Raw genomic sequence first — 23,519 nt, forward strand, 5'->3', positions numbered from 1 at the left:
TTGCAGACAGCATATTGATGGGTCTTGTTTTTTTATCCAGTCTCATAGCCTGTGTCTTTTGATTGGGGCATTGAGCCCATTTACATTCAGGGTAACTATTGAAAGATATGAATTTAGTGCCATTGTATTGCCTGTAAGGTGACTGTTACCGTATATTGTCTGTGTTCCTATCTGGTCTATGTTGCTTTTAGGGTCTCTCTTTGCTTAGAGGACCCCTTTCAATATTTCTTGTAGGGCTGGTTTCGTGTTTCCAAATTCCTTTAGTTTTTGTTTGTCCTGGAAGCTTTTTATCTCTCCTTCAATTTTCAATGACAGCCTAGCTGGATAGAGTATTCTTGGCTGCATATTTTTCTCATTTAGTGCTCTGAATATATCCTGCCAGTCCTTTCTGGCCTGCCAGGTCTCTGTGGATAGGTCTGTTGCCAATCTAATGTTTCTACCATTGTAGGTTACATATCTCTTCTCCCGAGCTGCTTTCAGCATTTTCTCTTTATCTCTGAGACTCGTAAGTTTTACTATTAGATGTTGGGATGTTGACCTATTTTTATTGATTTTGAGAGGGGTTCTCTGTGCTTCCTGGATTTTGATGCCTGTTTCCTTCCCCAAATTAGGGAAGTTCTCTGCTATAATTTGCTCCATTATATCTTCTGCCCCTCTCTCTCTTTCTTCTTCTTCTGGGATCCCAATTATTCTATTGTTGTTTCGTCTTATCGTATCTCCTATCTCTCGAATTCTGCCCTCCTGATCCAGTAGTTGTTTCTCTCTCTTTTTCTCAGCTTCTTTATTTTCCATCATTTGGTCTTCTATATTAGTGATTCTCTCTTCTGCCTCATTTATCGTAGCAGTTAGCGCCCCCATTTTTTATTGCACCTCATTAATAGCCTTTTTGGTTTCTACTTGGTTAGATTTTAGTTCTTTTACTTCTCCAGAAAGGGTTTCTCTAATAACTTCCATATTTTTTTCAAGCCCAGCTAGTATCTTTAAAGTGATGATTCTGAACTCTAGATCTGACATCGTACTAATGTCCATATTGACTAGGTCCCTGGCAGTCAATACTACCTCTTGTTCTTTTTGTTGAGGTGATTTTTTCCATCTTGTCATTTTGTGCAGAGGAGAATAGATTAATGAAAGAACAAAATGCTAGCAGAGTAACAACGTCCCCAGAAAATATACTCTAAACAAATCAGAAAAGACCTGAAGCAGTAGAAAAAGAAACGGAAAGAGAGAAAAAAGAAAAAGAAAAAAAAGAAAAAGATAAAGATAAAAACAAACAAAACAAAACAACAACAACAAAAAAAAACCAGAATGTTATCAAATATGATCAGGCTGGTATATAGATCAGTGCCACACACTAGATCTGGGGTGTATTTTGGTCTTTTAGAAGAAAGTGCCTCCCAAAATTTTAAAGAAAGAAAAACTTATATATGTACAAAAATAAGGGTTGATATGATGAAGGGATGGAATATGACTGTAAAGATGGAAATTATAAAAAATTTTATAAAAGGAATTGATAAGTTGTTTGAAAAAAGAAAGAAGAGGATTTTAAAAAAGAATAAAGAAAAAAAAGAAGAGAATGTGATCAGGCAGGGGAGTAGAAAAAAACATATAGTAGAGATTTAGGGTATATTTTAATCTGTTAGAAGAAACTATCTCAAAATTTTAAAGAGAGAACAACTTATATATATGCCAAAAATACGGGTAACTACTATGAAGGGATAGAATATGACTCTAAAAATGAAAAATAAAAATGTTTTTTAAAAAAAGGGATTGATAAGATGTTGGTTGAAAAAGGGAAAAATTTCAAAAAGAAAAAAAGACAGTTAAAAAAAAATTAACTTTGAAAGACTAAAGAATCATGGTAAGAAAGCCATGAATTCTATGTGCAGTAGTCCCCTAGCGCTGGAGTTCTGCCATTCTCATTGATCGGTAAACTTGGTCTCGGCTGGCTGTTCTTGCTGATCTTCTGGGGAGGGGCCTGTTGCCATGGTTTCCAAATGTCTCTGCCGGAGGCGGAATTGCCCCGCCCTTGCCCCCTCCCGGCTAAGTAATCTGCTCGGGTTTGCTCTGGGGAGCTTTTGTTCCCTGCGAGCTTTCCGTACAGCTTTGGAGGTGGAGAGTGAAAATGGCGGCCTCCCAATCTCTGTCCCGGAGGAGCTGAGAACTCGGGTCCCCACTCCTCAGTGCGCCCCCAGAGAAAAGCCGTCAGTCACTCCCATCTCCCTGGTCTCCGGCCGCACTCCGTGCTCACCCGGCCTGTGACTGCGCGTTTCTATCTCTGGCACCCGACCCCGGGTGGAGTCTCCAAACCCAGCAGATCCCTGCGGTGCACTCCCACGCGGCTCCTCCCGGGGGGAGGAAGGTGAGTCTCCCCAGATCTGCCGCTTGTTGGGTCCCTGCTGGAGGAGCAGGGGCCTGACTGTGCCGCGGATCACGGTTTATGGCCACCCCGAACTGAGAGCCTGCTCCTGGGCTCTGCCTCTGCAGCCGGCTTCCCTGCTCCGTTACCTGGGAGCTCTGCCACACTCAGGCACCCCCGGTCTTTCTGTGACCCCGAGGGTCCTGAGACCACACTGTCCCAGAGGGTTCCACCCCCCACTTAGCCACCAGAGTGACGTCCCTCGGCGGAGCAGACTTTTAAAAGTTCCAATTTTGTGCTCCGCGGCTCTATCACTTGCCAGAAGCGGCCGACGGAGGCCCCTCCCCCGCCGTCTATCCTCCCGAATATCGCCTCGGATTCACTTCTCCGCACGTCCTACCTTCCAGAAAGTGGTCGCTTTTCTGATGAGAGAGTTGTTGCTCTTCTTTTCTTCGATCTCCTGTTGAGTTTGTAGGTGTTCAGAATGGTTTGATCCCTATCCAGCTGAATTCCTGAGAGGAGACGAAATCCAGGTCTCCTACTCCTCCGCCATCTTGCTCCGCCCCGCCTCCTTCCTGTTTAAAAACGTCACTAGGATATGTGTAGGTGTTGCTTTCTTTTCGTTGTTTTACTGGTACTCTATGAACTTTTTCTATTTGCAGATTTAGTTTGTTCCTCGAATCTGGAATATTTTCTTCAATTAGGTCCTTATTGTTTCAGCTTCATTTGAATTCATAGGAATACCCCTGTTTCAGCTTCATTTGAATTCATAGAAATACCCCTGTTTCAGGTATTCCTATTATGTGTAGATTGTATCTCCTGGATAGATCCTGTAGATTTCTCTTCTTCTCTTTTATTTATTTTTCCTTTTTTTCTGCATGTTTCTCTTGTTTTGCATTTACTTCGGTAATTCGATTTTGTGACCGATCAGGCTTGCACATTTCTGTTATCTCTCTCTCCTTGATACTTTCCAAGCTCTCTGACATTAGCCTCTTTATCAATGAGCATAGATCTTTAAGCTCCTGTGTTATATGATGCTCAAAACTTACTCTCTCTTCAGTTTCCACTGCTATATCGGTTTCAAGAGGCGGCATTTTCTCGATTATAAACTGTTTCTTCCGAACTCAGGTATTACAACCTTTTGAACAACTGTTCTTGGCAATGGGACCAAAAGTAAAGATTAAAGGAAGCCTTCCGAATCCCCTTACAAAAGAAAACGAACGTCCAAAATCCAGAAACTGCATTTTAAAACAATTTCCTGATTAGCTCCTAATACAGTATGAGGATTGGGCAAGGGGTTGGTTTTGAATGTAAACTGAGTATGCTAAAAACCAGCCTCAAAGTTCCACACAGTATCACTGGCAGAACAATTTTGGAAGAACTGCGTCATAGTCATTTTTTAGTGTTATCTTTAGATTTTTGAATCTTACCTGGGTCTGAGGATAACTGAGCAATTAGATGGATAGAGATCCATTTAAAAATAAAAAGCTTAAAGGCCTTAAGAAACCTTTCAAATTAAAAGATGCCACAGTTCTGCCTGTAATTTTGTATATCAGATTTTTTAATGTAATTCAAAATTTTCCTGATATTACTAGCTTACAAGTAAAAATAAGGTCAGATTTACTTTAATACTCAAATTACATAGATTTCTAGCTCCCTAGTGATCAGAGGAGCAATGAAATTATTCACTAACCTCTAACTTAAAAATCTTACTAACTTAAAAAAATTTATTGTTGTAAAATATAGGTAAGATTAAATTTACCATTGTAACCACTTTTAGGTGTATAGCTCAGTGGCATTAAGTACATTCACATTGTTGTGAAACCATCACCACTGTCTATTTCCAGAACTTTTTCATCACTCTAAATAGAACCTCTGTACCTAATAGCAGTGTTTCCCTCTTACCTCTTCCCCCTATCCCTGGCAACCACCATTCTGTTTTCTGTCTCTATGAATTTGACTGTGCTAAATACCTCATGTCAGTGGAATCATACAGTATCTGTCCTTTTGTGACTGGCTCATTTCACTTAATATAATGTCTTCAGAATTCATCCATGTTGTAGTATATGCCAAAATTTCATTCCTTATTAGAGCTGAATGATATTCTATTATCTGTACAAAACACTTTTTGTTTATCACTCGTCTATTAATAGACATATGGGCTGTGTCCACATTTTGGCTATTGTGAATAATACTGCTACTACAGTTTACTATTTTATATTCCTGAATATAAAGCTATTGAAAGCTACCTTTGTCTTGCTGTTAAGCTGGGCAAGGTAGGTACATTCCATGGAAACTGTCACCACATACATAATGGAGCCCTTGGGGGAAATGTATCCCATTCCATTCTATTGTTGCTAAAGTTCAGCATCACTACCAAAACCAAGACACTCCACTGCAAGTTCTAGCTACCAGTGTTGCTGTTACTTTTTTCAAAACACAGAATTCCTGGTGGGAAGAAGAAGACACCCTCCCCCAGCATTAAGCTTACACTCAAAACTGACCTGGTTGCCATGTGTACAGTACTGTCAGAGACTTCCTGTCATTCAGAGGTGGGCGATTCCCCCAAAGCACTCCATGGGTGGATTAGAGGTGATCCCAGTGCCAGTCAGAATATTCCAGAATCAGGGGTGCCTGGGTGACTCAGTTGGTTAAGTGTCTGCCTTTGGCTCAGGTCATGATCCCAGAGTCCTGAGATCGAGCCCCACATTGGGCTCCCTGCTCAGCAGGGAGCCTGCTTCTCCTTCTCCCTCTGCCTGTTGCTCCCCCTGCTTGTGCTCTCTCTCTCTCTCTCTGTCAAATGAATAAATAAAATCTTTTTAAAATAATAAAATAAAATAAAAAGAATATTCCAGAATCAGTTCTCTATGCCAACAACCCATGGCCTAGGGTGCAATCTAAGAAGCCAGTCTGTATTCCTTTTCCTTTAGTTTCCCTGGGCTATCTTTTAATGACTTTAATTTCAAAGAAGGTTCATTAGTCTTTTCTTGCCATCTCACCTCCATAAGGATTACTGCCAGTCCCTTGGACGTGTTTTTAAAATTTTGAATCACAAAGTGAAAGAACTGAGATCTGAAGTGTTTTCCCATGACCCCTGTGTGTGGCAAACACTTTTTTGGAATGTGTACCTTATAACCTGTAAGATCTATAGGCCACTGGGTTTCACAGAGGGACATGAGGATTCCATCTGCCTACAGAACTGGAGGCAGGCTTGGCTTCATCAAGAAGTGTCATATTCTCTTCAGTACAGGGGTGACTATTTGCTTTACATCTCTACAAAACTAAGAGATGCCATAAAAGTGGTTTTTCCCAGACCAAGGGAGTCTACCCGAAGACTTCAAGACATGGGAAAATAGAACTTATTCCATCCTATAAAAATTTTGAATCTGATTTCTTCTGGATACTCCATTAGACATGTATACACTTACCTTTGGAGGTCTACTGGGGCAGGCCCACAGGAACTCTTATCAAGTCAAGGAGTAGCCCTTTGAAGGAAGAACTCATCCTGGGGGGAAGGAGAATCCAGCAAATGAGTTTGACCCAATAACTAAACCTCAGGTGTTTGAGAGTCATGGCAATTCTGAATGCAGCATGGCATCTATCTCTCAGGTCTGATCCTAAACACACAAACAGCTGAGTCCAAGGGAACAGAGGTATTCTAAGAAAAACTGGAAAGGTTCTCTTTACTAGAGAGCTCTGTAAGGCACTGACACTTAGCAAATGCTCTGGTGGTGTGTATATGCTATCCTGTGACACAAAAGTGGTGGTTTGTAGGGAGTGATCACTCCAGTTCAGCAAGGAACAGGTAACGTTTTGGTGCCTGCATGACTTGAGGCACCCTGATGAACCAGGCTACAGTATCTGGAGCAAGTATTCAGTGGAAGTGAGTGGCAGAGGAGAGTGGCATTAGTATGACCAGAAGAGGTTTCAAGCCTGCACAGGTATTGGTGCTCGCAGAGATGCTGATACCAGCTGATGGAAGCATTGTGTTTAGAAAAGGAAGGTGGGGAGCAATTTCATACAGTTTGGCTAGTCATGGCCTTTGCTTAAGAAGACTGGAGCAGGAGAACAGAAAATGGTACATGCTATGGTGTGTCATAGGATCTGCACCTGAGCATGTGTGAGACATTCCTAGGGACTCTCTCAATGAGGACGAGATGAAATTCTGACTCATACTATCAAAGGGCTCCCGTTACTTTTATCATGGATTTCCTTGGACTTAGGAGGCACATGGTTCCTTAAATTAGGCACATATAGGCAAATTTGAGAATGTTTCTTTCAGATAATCAGATGATCAAATTTTCACTTCTTACCTCATCTCCTAGACAGGATTTTTTTTTTTTTTTTTTTACTATGCTATTTGTCTCTAATAGTGTCTTTTATGTTTCTAAGAATGAGAAGCAGTTAACTATTTACTGCTTTTAAATAGTAAGCTATTTACTTCTTATAATACAGAGTAGAGGTCACAGCTTCATGGACAATGGGGTGATCAAACAGGTAAATATGTGTGAATGAGTGACATGATGATTATAAGACAATAGAGAGTGGCTGGAGAAAGTGCAGTCCCTTTCTACAGGCATTCTATCACTGAAAACAAAACCCAAACCAAAAACTTTGCTAGGCCTAACAAAACCTGTTTATGAGCCATATTAAGCCAAGAGGCCACCCAGCATCATCACCCAATCTTCCTTTTTCTAATCCTCACCACAAAGAAAGTTGTGCAACACTATGGGATCAATGATCTTTTTCATGGTTAACATGGATGAAAACCAACAGAAACATATCATAATATTACTCCAGTTATCCTAGAAGCTGATCAAAAGCAGGGACCCTACAATTTTATCTTTGTATTCTGTGTACCTAACCAATTTACAAATACCAGGAATCATGATCTCATGGGGAAACCAGATCAGATATATAGGAGTGATAATACCTGACAAACACTGAATGCTCATTTCTTGCACACATGCTCATTGTACCAAGAGTGTACCATATGCTGTCTATTTTGCTCTTCCCAACTAACTTACTATGAAAGTACTATCATTATCCCAAATTTACAGATGAAGGGACTAATGCTAGAGTCAAAAAAATGGAAAGCAGAGATTCCATGACTCCAAAGTCCATGATTTTAACCAAAATGTAAATACTTATGATAAAGCAGGAGTGTGAGTCAGCAGATCAAGTATTGCGCAATCAGGTGGAGCAAAGATACTGAACGTAGGTAAAATTTAACAGAGAATTATTGCTTGCAAAAATAGACCTTTGGCACTTTATACAGACTATAGGAGTAGTGGGTCCGGGGGAGTTTGGACAAGAGTTTGGTGGTGGGAGGGGGATGTCAGTGGAGTAAGGGTGGGGTGGGATCTGACCAGGGGTATATGGAGATAGCCTTGAAGCCCAGCTGCTCTTCTACCATGTCTCCCTGTCCCTCCCTCCTCCTCCACTCTTCATCTGTCACTACAGCTTCCAGCTAAGAAGAACTAAACTAAAACTTAGAAAAAAATACTCTATTTCATATATTTGAAGCAGATTTGATTTTTCTATCCACCTCCCAATCCACTTCTGGGGGTCTGGCCTCTATCAAGTTAGGAAAATAGAAAAGTGTAAACTTCATTACTGTAGAGAAAAGGACAGAATACTTTCCCCTTCACAGCACACCAGTTATGCTCTAGGCAGTGAGTTTGACTACATTGTGGATGTTTCCCTCTGAGGGAAGGGCTGGAAGAGACCAGAGAGGATGAACCCCAACTCCCACAGGAGCTTGAGAGGCAGAGCAAAGTGCTGCTCTGCCTTGTCTCTGGACTCTGTGTGGCAGGGGGGCGATTTGTAGCACTGATGTTTCTGACAATGAACAGACCCTTCCCATACTTCCTAATGTCACTCTGTGATGGTTAATTTTATGTGTCAATTTGACTAGGTTACATGTATCTGGTAAAACATTATTCCAGATGTTTCTGTGAATATATTTTTATATGAGATTTACATTTAAATCCATATACCTTGAGTAAGGCAGATCACCCTCCATAATGAAATGGGCCTTATTCAATCAGTAGGAGGCCTTAATAGAAAAAGACTGATCTCCTTGGGAGAAAGGTTAATTCTACCAGCAGACCACCCACCTCTAGACTCAAACTGCAAGTCTTCCCTGGGTTTTCAGCTTGCCAGCCAGCTTTCAAATTGTGGACTTTTTAAGCTTCTTTAACTGTGTTAGACAACTTCTTAAAATCTCTCTTTCTCTTTTTAGATTGATAGATAGATAGATATACAGATATATGCAGGTATATATATGTGTGTGTATGTATATATATACACACATTTTGTTCTATTTCTATGGAGAAACTTGACTAAAACACACCTTATTTTAGCAGTTCTTTTTTTTAAGATTATGTATTTATTTGAGAGAGCTAGAGAGCATGAGCAGGGTAGAGGAGCAGAGGGAGAGGGAGAAGCAGACTCCCTGCTGAGCAGGGAGCCCAAGGCAGAGCTTGATCCCAGGACCCTGAGATCATGACCTGAGCCCAAGGCAGACGCTTAACCAACTGAGCCATCCAGGTACCCCTATCAGTTCTAAGATATACTTTTTTTTGCATTTTAACATTTCTGAAATCATAAGGTATCTTAAATCGATATTGTTTTAAATGAAATATGATTTTTCTTAGTTTGACAGAATATTCAGCATCCCCCCAACTAGATCTTAACTTGCAACCTGCAGGCCAATAGATTGCTGTATTGAGCCAACTGATTATAGTATAATCACCATCTATGATATGTATTGTTATACAGTAACTTCTCTCCAAGGACCTAGGAAATCTGTGAAGTTTAATTTTTTAAAAATTTTTTAAAGATTGTATTTATTTATTTGAGAGAGAGTGAGAAAGAGAGAGCACAAGCATATGGGAGGGGCAGAGGGAGAGAAAGAAGCAAACTCCCTCTTGGGCAGGGAGCCCGATGTGGGGCTTGATCCCAGGACCCTGAGATCATGACCTGAGCTGAAGGCAGACGCTTAAACAACTGAGTCACCCAGGTGCCCCTCTGTGAAGTTTTAAATAATTATTTTCCATAACCCTATCATTCAACTGCCATCTGTAAACTCTGAAAAATAATTTTTTTTCTAGGAGATGAACATTATGAAGGATATAGCATCTTAAAGGAATGTTTTGGAAGGTGAGAATAGGAAAAGATAATACAAGGTATTTCTCCTTAAGTAAGCCTCATTGCAGACTTAAGTCTCACTTTCCTTTCAGTACAGCTTTCTAGCACTTTAGCCACTTTGCTCTGTTGCAAGTGGTAGCATTTTGTTTTTCTACCAGGTAAATTTTCAAAAGGACTGGATAATTGGCCAATACTACAACAATTGTTTGACATATCAGTTTGTTACACAAAATTAAGAGCTCCTTGAAGGTAGGAGTAGGTCTTAGGTGTGTGTGTAACTCTAGTATTTAGCATGTATACATGGTACATGGTGTACATGGACATTTGTCAATACATGCATGTCACCGAATGTGTTGACTACATACAAGTGTTAGTGAATGTCCAGACATCCAAGGGAGATTGTCTCTTCTAAACCTTGAAGGTGGCTTAGTCAAAATAGCAAAGGTTTGGTGCTATCAAAACACTGGTTTGGGGACGCCTGGGTGGCTCAGTCAGTTAAGCATCAGTCTTCTGGTCAGGTCATGACCCCGGGGTCCTGGAACTGAGTCCCACATCAGGCTCCTTGCTCAACAGGGAGCCTGCTTCTCCCTCTGCATGCTCTGCCTGCCATTCCCCCTGCTTGTGCTCTCTCTCTCAATCTCTCTCTCTCTCTCTGACAAATAAATAAAAATCTTAAAAACAAAAACAGAACACTGGTTTGAATACTGGTTCTGCCACATAGAGGCTGGGTGACTTTGGAATATTAGTTAACTTCTCTGATCCTCAGTTTGTTGCACTTGGAAAGGCAACATTATAATATCTATGTTGAAGAGTTTTGTGAGGGTTAAGTAACTTTTGAAAGAAACAGGCACTTCACACTCTCACAGAAATGTGGTAGGTAGCTCTCATTGTTCTGTCACCCCTCTCTTGCTTCCCTGCTCTAGCACTAGGCACAGTGCCTAGCACTTGGAAGATATTCAATCATGTTTGTTGAATGAATCACAAAGAAGTGTCTTGACAAAAAACACACACTATTTTTGGCTTTCTATACAACATGCAATAAATTTTACAGCCTGATTCTTATAAATAAAAAGTAAAGAATCATTCCTGATATGGTTCTTTTTTACTCCAAATTTTCAATATTTTCAACTGAACTTCTAATCTTCTCTCTCATTTATAAATATCATCTTAATTTAAATGAAAAACAACCAACCATCAAACAAAACCACAAGTACTTTAAATCACAGAACTTACCTCAAGTTTATGGTATTACTAGGTTGAATTTTCACATGGGAAACCAAAATGCTTATTTCTACTTTTTAAGAGATAATCACAACACTAACGTTTTAGTGTCAAAATTATTTCCTCTCTTTCCTTTCCTCTTATTTCTTTCCTTCCTTTTTCTCCTGTCTTCTCCACTACACACCATCTGTTTGTTCGGGAGTTCAGTGAGTGAATCATCCAACAGGCAAACGAACTCTGGATGACACATTACTTTAAGCCACATCTGAAATGAATTGAAAGTTTAAAAGGCCACATAACATCAATCAGAGTGCATGCTATTCTTGCTGAAAGATAATCAGATGCCAGAAGGGCCTTTTGTAATACTGTCCCAGGAACTATCAGTTCCAACATCCACATGTACATTCTTCATGTGAAACATTGGCAGCCATTTTGTACTTACTGTTGTACGTTCATAATTCTTCAAATAAATGATTCACCACATTATGGTAGCATTAAGTCAGAGAAATGAAACTAATAGCCAGAAGACAATGTCAAAACCAAGTTTTAGGTGGCAATAGGAAGAGCAAAGCCTAGACAGACTAGAAGCTGAGTATAGACAGATGGAAGGAAGATAGGAAGGAAGGAGATGTGGGTTGATGGATGGATTTAGAGCCAGATTAATTCAAAAGGCTGAATCAAATTCCAACTCTTAGCTGTGGAAATTGAGCAGAAGCTCAATTTGTTTCCAAACAATCTGTTTCCAAACAGAGACTTCATATATTCAATGGAACCATTTAACAAACTCTGTCAGATATTCAAGACATGAAGGATATATCACTGAACAAACTAGAAATCTGTAAACTTAGAGATTTTGTTCCAGTAAAGAAAGATATAATAAACAATTAATGTAACCAACAGATAAATTATAGAGTATATTGAAAGAGAAAGAGAAGTGCTATAGAGAAAGAAAAAATCAGAATAGAGGAATGTAAATGCCAGAGTACCAGAGTGGAAGTTTCAGTTTAAATGATGTAATCTTAACCTGAGGATTACTTAAATATCAATTATTTAAATGATTGAAAATGGCAGAATCACAAAATTTTTTAAAAAGTAACATTACACAAAGAAAGGAATTTTATGACATTAAAAAACACAATTTTCATTGAACTTAAATAAAATAAAGCCCTGAAAACATTTCAGAGATAATTACTTATCTATATTCTTTTTTAAATAAAACTCTGTACTATTAAAGAACACAGGTATGTGAATTTAACTTACTGGCAAGATTAAAGTCCTTTAAAAACAGTTTCATCTCATCATTGTCCATGTGACTGATACTATTATCCCTATTTTACAGGTGGGGACATTGAGGGCCAAAGAATGTTTATGACTAAACACACTGAGTCAGTGGTAAGGATTATGGAAAATGCATGTCCTAGGCAGCATGCAAATGACTTCATCTTATGTGGGTTTGGCTATGTAAGTTACATTATCTCAGCAGTTTTGTGAACATGGCTTTCTTCATGATTATCCCTCTTCCTGTCTGGTTGTTCCAAGAGAACTGGCTGTTGAGAAAAGTTCTGTCAGAGCTGAGTATGAGTGCAAACTCCTGAGAGATACCATAGCCATATGCAGAATGTGCCATGCTACAGAGTTTCTCTAACGAAGGAATTCAGGAAAAGACTAGCTACTGTCAACCAGCTTAAGTTCCAAGGGTTTTTTGCTTTGTTTTGTTTTATTGGTTTTTTGGGTTTTTTTTTTTCCTCCTAGAAAAGTGCCTTTTTGGCTCTCAGTTCATAGGGAAGTGAAAAAGTCTTTACAGTAAGTCAGTCCTTTATCTCCTTTCACTTTTTAAATCTTAAGAACGTGGTTGATACCATGTCTGTGTGGTTAAGCTAATGAACTCACTGATTACACTTGACAAGTGACAGCAATGGCAGCAACCCTGTTAAACTTAGGTGATGATGATTTCTTTAAATTTGGAATTCAAGATAAAATTGGGAAATTCATCAAGGAGGGGTGAATTTTTCAGGTTGTCCTATCACATAATCTGAAATTTTGGCCAACAGAATGCAGCTAATTATTTATTTTCTATAACTGGATCATTTTGAAAATTTTCCAAGTTACTGCAGACTAAATTTAAAACAGGATATTGTATTAATCAACTCTTAAATGTGGTTTAAGAGTTTATGCCAAACTGGTTTCCTTGAAACCTCTTTCATTTGTGTTACCCTACTATTCTCCCATGAAAGAGTTGAAGATAAATGTGCAGTGCTATTAACCCATTTTGCTACTTGGATTATTATGTTCACACATTTACACACACATACACACACACACACAGATGGAGTGCCTAATTATCCAGAAAAAAAGGCCTCTTAATATACAAACTATTTTTGCCCAAGGCTCCTTAATTTATCCACCTTTATTCCATTAGTGGCCCTTTTCCTTCCCTTGGAAGGTACCAGAATTAAAACTCCAGGAATTACAAAATAAACAACTCCTCCCTCCTTCTGTCATCCTTGTTCTACTGCTTCTGACCTTGACCCTAAAAACTAATCACAGCCTTATCAGAGCCATTAAGGTCAATTTAATTAGAACTTGAGTGTGCCATCAGGTGTGTGAATTTTTCCTTCTTCCAGAAAGAGGTTAGAAAGATGAGAGTGGAGCCCTGGTCGGGATTGAGAGAAAATAAATTGGTTTCACTGTGAACACTGTGATCCCTGTGATGTCTGGCAGTCTAATTTCTCAGTTGGATTACAACTAGGTGCCCTACATACAGCTAGTCTCAGTAGCTACACAAGGCTACCAGAAGGAAATTTTAACTGGTGAGAATGCTGGAGCTGGAGCTGGAGCTGTCCAGGAAACTGGAAACAGGGTGATATCAGCTGGCCTCCAGAAGTTTTGAGAACTTCCATTTGACTTCCAAGAACAATTCAAGGTGTTAATTCTGATTTATAAAACTGTCTGTGTTTTGGATGCTAGTTACCTTAGAAATCAGCTCTAAGGTTGTAAAGAGTTCCCAGATTTACACTTCAGACACCCAGAAACAACAACCTTCTGTGAAAAGCCAAGATGACTAGAATTAATGGCAGCCTTAATCTGACAGAACCCTATTTTGTACATTCAGTTCCCACTGCTGACCCCGGCTTCCCTTACTGAGTAGAAATGTGAATGTGGGAAAACTTTGGCATTAACAGCTTAATATTACTGAGTTTTTAAACATTCAAGGTCCAATTTTAGAAGAGTTTAACAACAAATTCATGTATTTTAATAATTTATTGCTTATAACACCATACCACATGTTTATTTTTATTAAATCATATATTTAAACCATTATCTTCTCACTGGCAAGCATACCTTCCCATGAGCAATGAGATTTGAATACATTAGGTGTCATCCTCTGTAAACACATTTATTTAAAAAATCTGCCTTATATTTATGCCAGGTTTTTAAAAGGATTTGGCAGATTTTTTTTTCTTAACCCTTCTGTGAGATTGATTTAACCTGCATACACATGTACCTTTACTATTATATCCTAGTTACTCACCCATCATCTCATTTTTCCAAGAAATTCAGAAAATTCTTTGATCCAAACAGTGAACTGTTGAGGCTGTCTGGTAATTCAACCTAAGTATTCCCTGGAAATAACAGTATCCTCAATGCTCAAAGCTACGCCTTTTTAATATTCTACAGTGTTCCAGGACCATTCTGTAACATTCTTTTCACCTACAGCTTGTCTTCCTCGTATTTTCTTCACAAAGAATCAAACAGAGGCAAACTGGGTTAAAAGGCTTGCCTAAGGCCATCCAATAGAGTAATAATAGAAGTAGCATTGGCATACCCTATCTCCTTGAGGAAAGCTTTTTGTGTGTATGCATTTTCCTACCAACTAAATTACCCTGTACACTATCAGCAGACAGTCTCAAGACAAACTGTTCTTGCTGTCTTTGTTAAAACACGGATATGGAGCACACACATATGAGAAGGTCGTATTAAAGAACAAGAATAAGTAGAGAGTCAATTCAACATTTAAGTGTGAGTAAAATACATAACTGAAATTATGTACAACTGAAAATGCATAACTCTGAAATTGCACAGTTACTGATAGCCTTAAAGACTCTTGCACTGGTATCAAAAGCAGAGAACTGCTGTGCTAACACACTAGGAAGACCGGCAGTTACTCATTCCCTTTCATAAACTCCCCAGTACAGTCACTAGCATAAAAAGTAAAGATTGTTAGCAATGCCTAACCACCTCATTGCCCAAGTAACCGTCTTTTCTTATTGTCTTGAGCATGAAGGAAGTGGCAAACCAGTAGGACTATAATCTGTTATCTGTTACCACTGAGAGCAGTGTTGTGTTGTGACACCAAGAGAGAAAAAGTCCGAAGAGACAGACAGGGGAAATGCATCCAATAAAAGCTGTACTAAACACTGACTTCATCTTTCCTTCAAATGACTCATTTATAACTGTGGGTATACTGAGTGTGTGTGTCCGTGGGAAGAAGGAAAAGAGAAATATGTGAAGAAAAGTTTAGAAAAGATAGGATAGGGTGGGCAAGGGGTGACTGCACCAGAGTAGGTAGTCTCCTGGTCCTGATCCACATGCCTGTGAATCAGTTTAATGTGTGCACACAAATCCCCATAAACTAGTTATCCCTACAGTTTATTGGATGGAGAAGACAGACACTAGGTGGCAGAACACATGATGAATCCTCAGGCCAGGACCCTTGGATAGTGCATACCCTGGAAGTTGAATAGCACACATCAAAGGCACACTTGTTCTAGTAACTAGAAAGCACACCAATAAAAGTAATGCAAAAGGAGCTGAATTGTAATGCTGTTTTGCTAAAGTTCATCTGGCTGCCAAGTATGGTCAAAACAGCTTTTTGTTTGCTTGTTTTAAACCCTAGAGCTTGTAGCTGTTGTCTTTTATGATTAAGACATCAATTTTGAGAAAATCCTTTAATTGTTATGCTTTTTAAACCTTAATGCCTGGATACTACTCTAAAGATTCCCTTGCCTCCCTTCTGTCCCACTCTGTAAAATGTCAGCTCCACAGTTCTTCCAGGATCCAGCACAAAGCTGACTAGAAAGATAATAAAATTAGAGGATCACAAACATTAAGATAAAATAGTGCTTTCTCCCATGAACTAAAAACTGGTGTAAACTTTTATATAGTTTAAACTTAAAGTTAAGCTTCAAATAATCCTAGAAAGAGTCAATATGAATTATGGGATAATAACAATGAGGAAATCATGTTTTTATAAACACATTGGTTCTGTAGAAAAACTATTTTTAAACATTCTTAATGAAATGTTTTAAGAACCTAATTGAAAAAAAAACACGAAGTATTAATATGAAGTCTGGTTGACTTATTTTACTATAAATTAGAAATAAAATATAGATGCTAAAATATCAGATATCAGTTTATAGCTGATATTTATAGTTTTATAGCAAATGGTATGCTATATAAGCATATTCTGATTGGACCCTTGAAGATCTATGGGTGGATTTCAGACAGCATATCCTTTACAATTGTATGAAAAATTGTGCACCTATGTGAAGATATCTTCCATCAAACTTCAAATGGGTTCAAGACATATATAAGAAAACTTTAAAAACACTGACCCAAAGGCTACATCTTACACAATTCAAATCTTTTTAGTAACCAGTACTGCTTTTCTTTTTAGAGTGGTTTTCCAACTTAAGGTTGTTATACTTACCCAACTAGTAAGGCATTATCTCAAACTTTTGTAATATTTGGTCTGTGCACTCATTGCACAATGCAAATTTCTTTTCATCATCCATGCTGTTCAGAGGAAAGGTTAAGAAGTGTCTAATAGAATAAAGACTATCTTATAGACTAGTAAGAGTGTTTTTAGAAGCTTAGAAAATGTATTTAAAACCAAAACGAAAATGAATATATACTGCCCAATATTATTATCTGTAAATTACAAAGCAGTCTCATTTTCTTATTATATTTCAGAGAGAAAAACTTTCTTCCCCTGCGTTTTTTTTTAAAGATTTTATTTATTTATTTGACAGGGAGAGAGATAGCGAGAGCAGGAACACAAGCAGGGGGAGTGGGAGAGGGAGAAGCAGGCTTCCTGTCGAACAGGGAGCCCGATGTGGGATTCGATCCCAGGACCCTGGGATCATGACCTGAGCCGAAGGCAGACGCTTAACGACTGAGCCACCCAGGCACCCTCCTGCGTTTTAAATATACTCATAGGCACTATGAGTATCTTATAAAAAGTCATTTGGCAATGTGTTTAATGACTTGCAACTAAATAGTAACTTTAAACTGTACAGACTTTTTTACTTAAGCTAATAGGCAGTCTATCATTTCCAGAACAATCTCATAAAAAAAATGCAAGGTAAAAAACCAGAATAGTTTTTCTTCTTCGCTGTCCAAGAGCAAAGACCAGGATATTTTTATCCAAAAGATGCATTTTTTCTTCTCCGGATTTCTTCTTTTTTAAGATTTATTTATTTATTTCACTTAGCATAATCCCCTCCAGTTACATCCATGTTGATGCAAATGGTGGGTATTCATCCTTTCTGATGGCCAAGTAATATTCCATTGTATATATGAACCACATCTTCTTTATCCATTTGTCTTTTGAAGGGCATCTCAGCTCCTCCCACAGTTTGGCTATTGTGGACATTACTTCTATGAACATTGGGGTGCATGTGCCCCTTCTTTTCACTATATCTGTATCTTTGGGGAAGTTTCACTCATATGTGGAACATAAGGAATAGCATGGAAGACATTAGGAGAAGGAAGGGAAAAATGAAGGTGGGGAAATCGGAGGGAGAGAACCATGAGAGACTATGGACTACAGGAAACAAACCGAGGGTTTCAGAGGGGAGGGGATGGGGGATGGGGTAGCCCGGTGATGGGTATTAAGAAGGGCACATATTGCAATGAGCACTGGGTGTTATACGCAAATAATGAATCATGGAACATTACATCAAAAACTAATGAAGTACTGTATGGTGACTAATATGACATATTAAAGAAAAAGATGTATTTATGTATTTGAGAGAGAGAAAGCACGTGAGCAAGCGTCGGAGGTGGGAGGGTAGAGGCAGTGGGAGAGAAACCCAAGCAGACTCAGTGGTGAGCATGGAGCCCATCAGAGGCCCGATCTCATGACCCTAAGGTGAAACCAAGAGTCTGACGTTTAACCAACTGCACCACACAGGCACCCCTCTTCTCCAGATTTCTATGTGCCAAAAGAATCTTGACTATGGGGGATGAAAAGAGTTCACAAAGCTGATAGTCCAAAGGTCCCTGTGCAATGGCAAAGGACTTGTCAACACAATCAGGAATAAATAATAAATGCTTGTTTGTCAATGTGCATCATGCAGATGAAAAGAATGCATGGTTCTTTGACAATTTGTTCAACAGGTTTTATTAACTTTATATAAACACAATTCAAGAGATGTTTTGAAGAAGCCATGGACTCCCAGTATTGAAGCCTTATCTTTATGTATATTCTGATTAAGTATCAACAGATTTTGAAAACTGACTACAGACTTACCTAACTCATAAGGCATTATCTCAAACATTTAATATATTCGGCTTTTGCACATGATGTGTCCCAGTTTGTCATAAGTGGACTCCAAAATCAAAAGAGAAAACAATATCACAGGAGGTAGAAAAACAAGATGTCTGAATATTTCACTTTTTGGTTAACTTTTCAAGGGTTTGTTTATTGGTCTTCTATAAAATATTATCCTGCAGAACAATTTCTGAACTCCTATTCTTTATGTTCAACGTTTTTATAACTTTATCCTAAAAACTGCATGTGTAGGTTTGCTTCCCAAATTAGCAGTGTGCTCAAGGTTTTGGGACCAGAAAAACCTGAATTCCAGCTCCAGGTCCACCATTTGCCTATTGATGGACCTCAGTCACTTGTTTCATGTCCACAGGCCTTAGTTTTCTTGTTTACAAAATGTGTATTGTCTCATTTAATACTCCAAACAACCTGGCTCATAATGTTTCCATGAAGATTAAATGAGCTGATTGATATGAAGCTGTACAGTGTCTGGCACAGAGTAACTGTCTAGTAACTATCAACCATTGTTATTAAAATGTATTTATACAAATGTTCTGCTCCTGCCTGGTTGCTTACTCGTTGTATACTAAGATATATTCTGCCTCATCTTCATGCCTCCTCAGAGGATGCCGCACATCGAAATGCTAATCATACATCAAGTCTCTCTGTCATACATCCTCATAAGATCTTCCCTCAGAATTTCTTCACTCTTTTTTCATCAGGTCATTATTGACTACACATATCATTTGATAGTTCATTTTTTACTTTCTTTTATTTAGCTCTACTTCCCTAAACTATTATTTATACTGTTATTTCAATCTTTGTGATTTCTGATGTCAAGGATTTATGCTCAGTATTCCAAACCAGATTGTAAATTCCTTAAGGGCAAACATATCTTACATTTTTTTTCTATTCTCTATAATACCTAGCAGAATGTCTTGTTCTGTATGTACTATGTAATGTTGATTTAATTTTTTAAGTCTGTAAGAGAGAGAGAATCTAAAATTATCTTGAATATATTTGTTTTTACAGAACCCATGCCTATAGCACTGAGCTACCTAATGGGATTTGGAGTCCTAAGAAATTATAGCCAGTGATATGCTGGAGCTAGACTCTACTCTTACAAGAGCCAGTGGTGTGTATCTCTTTCCCAATTCTGCATGCAGTGATGTCTCATTGGTAGTTTTGTTTGTTTGTTTGTTTGTTTGTTTTTAAGATTTTATTTATTTGCGAGAGAGAGAAAATGAGAGACAGAGAGCATGAGAGGGAAGAGGATCAGAGGGAGAAGCAGACTCCCTGCTGAGCAGGGAGCCCGATGTGGGACTCGATCCCGGGACTCCAGGATCATGACCTGAGCCGAAGGCAGTCGCTTAACCAACCAACTGAGCCACCCAGGCGTCCTCATTGGTAGTTTGAAACAAGCCATATTAAGAGTATTTATACTATGGGAATTGGCAAACACTACAAATCTGGGCTTTCTTTTTCTCATCTCTTTTGTTCTCTTTCATTCTTTCTTTCTTCCTTTATTTCCTTCCTTCCTTTCTCTTTTTTTCTCTCTCTTTCTCTCTCCCTCCCTTCCTCTCTCTCTGTCCCTTTCTTTGTTTCTTTCAGAGGAAGTTACTATATATTTACCAGGACACCACTGGTTAGAATCCACAAAGATAGATTTAAAGCCATCCATAATATGTGTATATATTTAAATACATCTTAACTATTGAGCAAACTCAGATAATCTATGACTCTTTTCCAGAATCAGAGGACATTCTGTGCACATAGAAATAACATATTCATATCTTATAATTTACAGTTACCATTTAAATATTAATATACTTTGCAGGTTTCCTGTCTCACATTTAGGTCTTTCATCCATTTTGAATTTATTTTTGTGTGTGGCGTAAGAAAGTGGTTCAGTTTCATTCTTCTGCATGTTGCTGTCCAGTTCTCCCAACACTTGTTGAAGAGACTATCTTTTCCATTGGTTATTCTTTCCTGCTTTGTCAAACATTAGTTGACCGTATCGTTGTGGGTCCATTTCTGGGTTTTCTATTCTGTTCCATTGATCTATGTGTCTGTTTTAGTGCCAGCACCATACTGTTTTGACGACTACAGCTTTGTAATATAGCTTGAAATCCAGAATTGTGATGCTTCCAGATTTGCTTTTCTTTTTGCTTTGGCTATTCGGGGTCTTTGTCACAAAAAAAGAATGAAATCTTGCCATTTGCAATGATGTGGATAGAGCTAGAGTATATTATGCTAAGCAAAATAAGTCAGAGAAAGACAAATACCACATGATTTTACTCATGTGGAATTTAAGGAACAAAACAAATGAACATGGGAGCAAAAAAAGAAAGAGAGAGGCAAACCATAAAACAGACTCTTAACTATAGAGAACAAACTGAGGGTTGCTGGAGGGGAGGGGAGTGGGGAATGAGCTAAATGGGTGATGGGTATTAAGGAGGGCACTTGTGATGAGCACTGGATGTTATATGTAAGTGATGAATCACTAAATTCTATTCTGGAAACTAATATTATACTATATGCTAGCTAACTGGAATTTAAATAAAAACTTGAAACAAAAAAAAAATCCTTTGCAAATGATCTTGATATTTGGCAGATAGTGCATATGTTTGTATAGTGTAGCTATGGCCTTAGTAGTTATTTTCCAGAGATTTTATGTATGTATAGCTTGTAATCCTTCTAATCCATGAGCTCCTTAGAGGAATTTACTGGATTAAAGACAAGTGTCAATCAAGAGCTATACTAATGGCTGTACTGGGCTCAAAGTAGTCACTCAGGGGAAAAAAAAAAAATGTATGTCCATTTATTACTTAGTTTTAAAATTTAACATTTTTGAAGATGAGGGGAAATTTAAAAGAAAAAGAATATGTTCTAGAAACTAAATAATTACCAATGCATAATTACATTCTCAGCCTTGGAGATGCAGATAGAGATTACAGCAGCTTTTTTTTTTTTTTTTTTTTTTTTTTTTTTATGTTTCCATTCATCATTTGTTCTGCAATTCAAGCTTCAGTGTTTAAAAGGTTCCATTGTCTGCATTAGGTCAGCAATATAACCCTTGAGAAACTTATATCTGTTTAAAACCATCAGCTTGATTTTTTTTTTTTTTTTTTCCCTAAAGCACCTCCAGTTCAGGTCCTGGAATCAGCCCTGAGCCTCTCTGTATTGCATTCAGGAGAAATATTCTTGAATGTAAGAAGGAAAAAACAAGAGGAGGGCATATTAGTAAAATCTTGGTTTGCATGTGATATATTTTTCTGCCATGAAAAGGTTTGTTATGAAGGCTGATAAAAAATGCCAGTGAAAATAAAAATATCATTCCATATCATAATCACATACTAAAAGTCCAGTGATCCATCACTCAAGACAAGACTTTATTGTATGTGAGCCTAGAAATTCATCTCCTATTTCAGGAAAACCAGAAATTTTGTCTTACCACAGAGTCACTGTGGTTAAATTACCTTGACCAAGAAATCCAAAGGAGAGCTGAATCCCCTGTATACAGTGAAACAGACATGGGTTTCTAACTCCCTTGCAATAAGTTAAACTTTAATGATCGGATTTCCTCATTTGCAACTTCCCAATTTTGCCAGTTCAAGATTTTGGTCCTGGAATGCTCCCTGTGCTCCCTGCCAGGGCCTGAGTGCCTTATGTTCCTGTCCTCCAGCAGCAGCTGCCTGCAGACAGACCGAATTTAGGACCTAACTTCTCTGTTAGAATGAGATTAGCAGGTGTTAAAGACATGTTAGTATTTAGATGAGGGTCTCACCCAGATGTTAACAGAAGAGATTAAAGAATATTTGGGGCATAAACTGTGCATCTCTAGAATATATATTGTGACAGGAACAAACATTCCAAGTATTTGCCTTTTATGGAATCACTAGAACCTTTCTGCTCACATTCTAAATGAGGAGAGTATCCACGATAGGACGTCTAAATAGAGACCCAAGATTATGGTGCTTACTGGGGCAAAGCAGCAAGGAAAAACATCCAAACTAAAAAGGCAGTTTACTCTGTAAACAGTAATTTTAAATTGACATTTGACTTCAGATAAGTTGAAACATCTGAGCCTGAATCCCGTGCCAAATTAAAACATACATAAAAACCATACTTTAGGGTTGCAGACCTTTCAGAGATGGAGTGGTAATATAAGTATATTCTTTACACAGACCTGTTCCTAATCATGTATCTTCCATGTTTAAAACACTTCAATGGTTTCCTATTTTACTGTAGGACAAAGTCCAAGCCTCAGAATGGCAGGCAAAGCCCTAATGATCTGACTCCTCCTGCCTCACAGTTCACTCCTTGCCCCCAAACATCCTCTGGGCCACTCATACCACATTTCTCCCAATTACCTTGTTTTCAGGCCTTTTCACAAGCTTTTCTGTACCCAAAGCTCTGGCTGATTCCTGTATATTTGGGAGGCCTTAGCTTGGGCCTTTCTCCTGGGAAACCTTTGCAGACTCCTAAAGGCATGGTTAGATGCCTTTTATATATTCTCCATATACCAGGTACTTCTTCATGTAATGCATTGATACATTTTAAGTGTCCATTCACTTCTGCCTAGCTGACTAAGCAGTCAGCTTCATAAAGGCAGGAGACAGTTCATTTTGTTCATGCTGTGTCCTCAGCACACTACCTCCCTGTCAGTAATCACTGCTTACTCAGTGAATAAATTAAGCTCTGGTAACATTCTATTTGATTAGTGACCACAAGAAGTTGAATGGTTAGTGTCATTGCAGGGAAATTCGTGAGAGAAGAGAACCTGTTCTGTTGATTGTATGCACAGCACTGACAATAGTAGGTGCTCAATAAATATTTATTGAAGAAAAATTTGGAATACTAAGTAACATTTAAAGTATAACGCATTGCCTTTGATGTAATGGTTAACATGACATTAACACTAATATTTCTAACAAGAATGCTAAACAGTTTCAGATCTGTTAAAATCATAATAACCCAGGGGAAAAATTACCATTCTTTTTATAGCAATCATTACTACTGTAAATATTAATGATTTTGCCTATTATGGTCAAGAATTTTTCCCTTCTCAAGTATTGTCCTGATTAAATATTTTGTAGTCTATCGAGTAGTGTTTTAGATTTGCATCTTTGATTTTCGATACTATCTAGCATCCCTGAAATATGTTATTTTTCAACTACATAAAAGTGATTCTTGATTCCTACAATAGAAACATGGTTGGGTTTCTACATTCCTCAA

The 23,519-nt window shown here is 38.3% G+C and overlaps 1 long non-coding RNA gene across 2 annotated transcripts in view; it reads left to right on the forward strand.

Annotated features, from left to right (window-relative positions):
- The window catches only part of LOC118000848, a 290,116-nt gene that overhangs the window by 181,364 nt on the left and 85,233 nt on the right, over nt 1–23,519 (forward strand). The gene's annotated exons all lie outside the window — the stretch shown is intronic.

Source organism: Mirounga leonina, unplaced genomic scaffold (assembly GCF_011800145.1).
Source record: "Mirounga leonina isolate KUSES-001 unplaced genomic scaffold, KU_Mleo_1.0 Mir_53, whole genome shotgun sequence".
NCBI lineage: Eukaryota > Metazoa > Chordata > Mammalia > Carnivora > Phocidae > Mirounga > Mirounga leonina.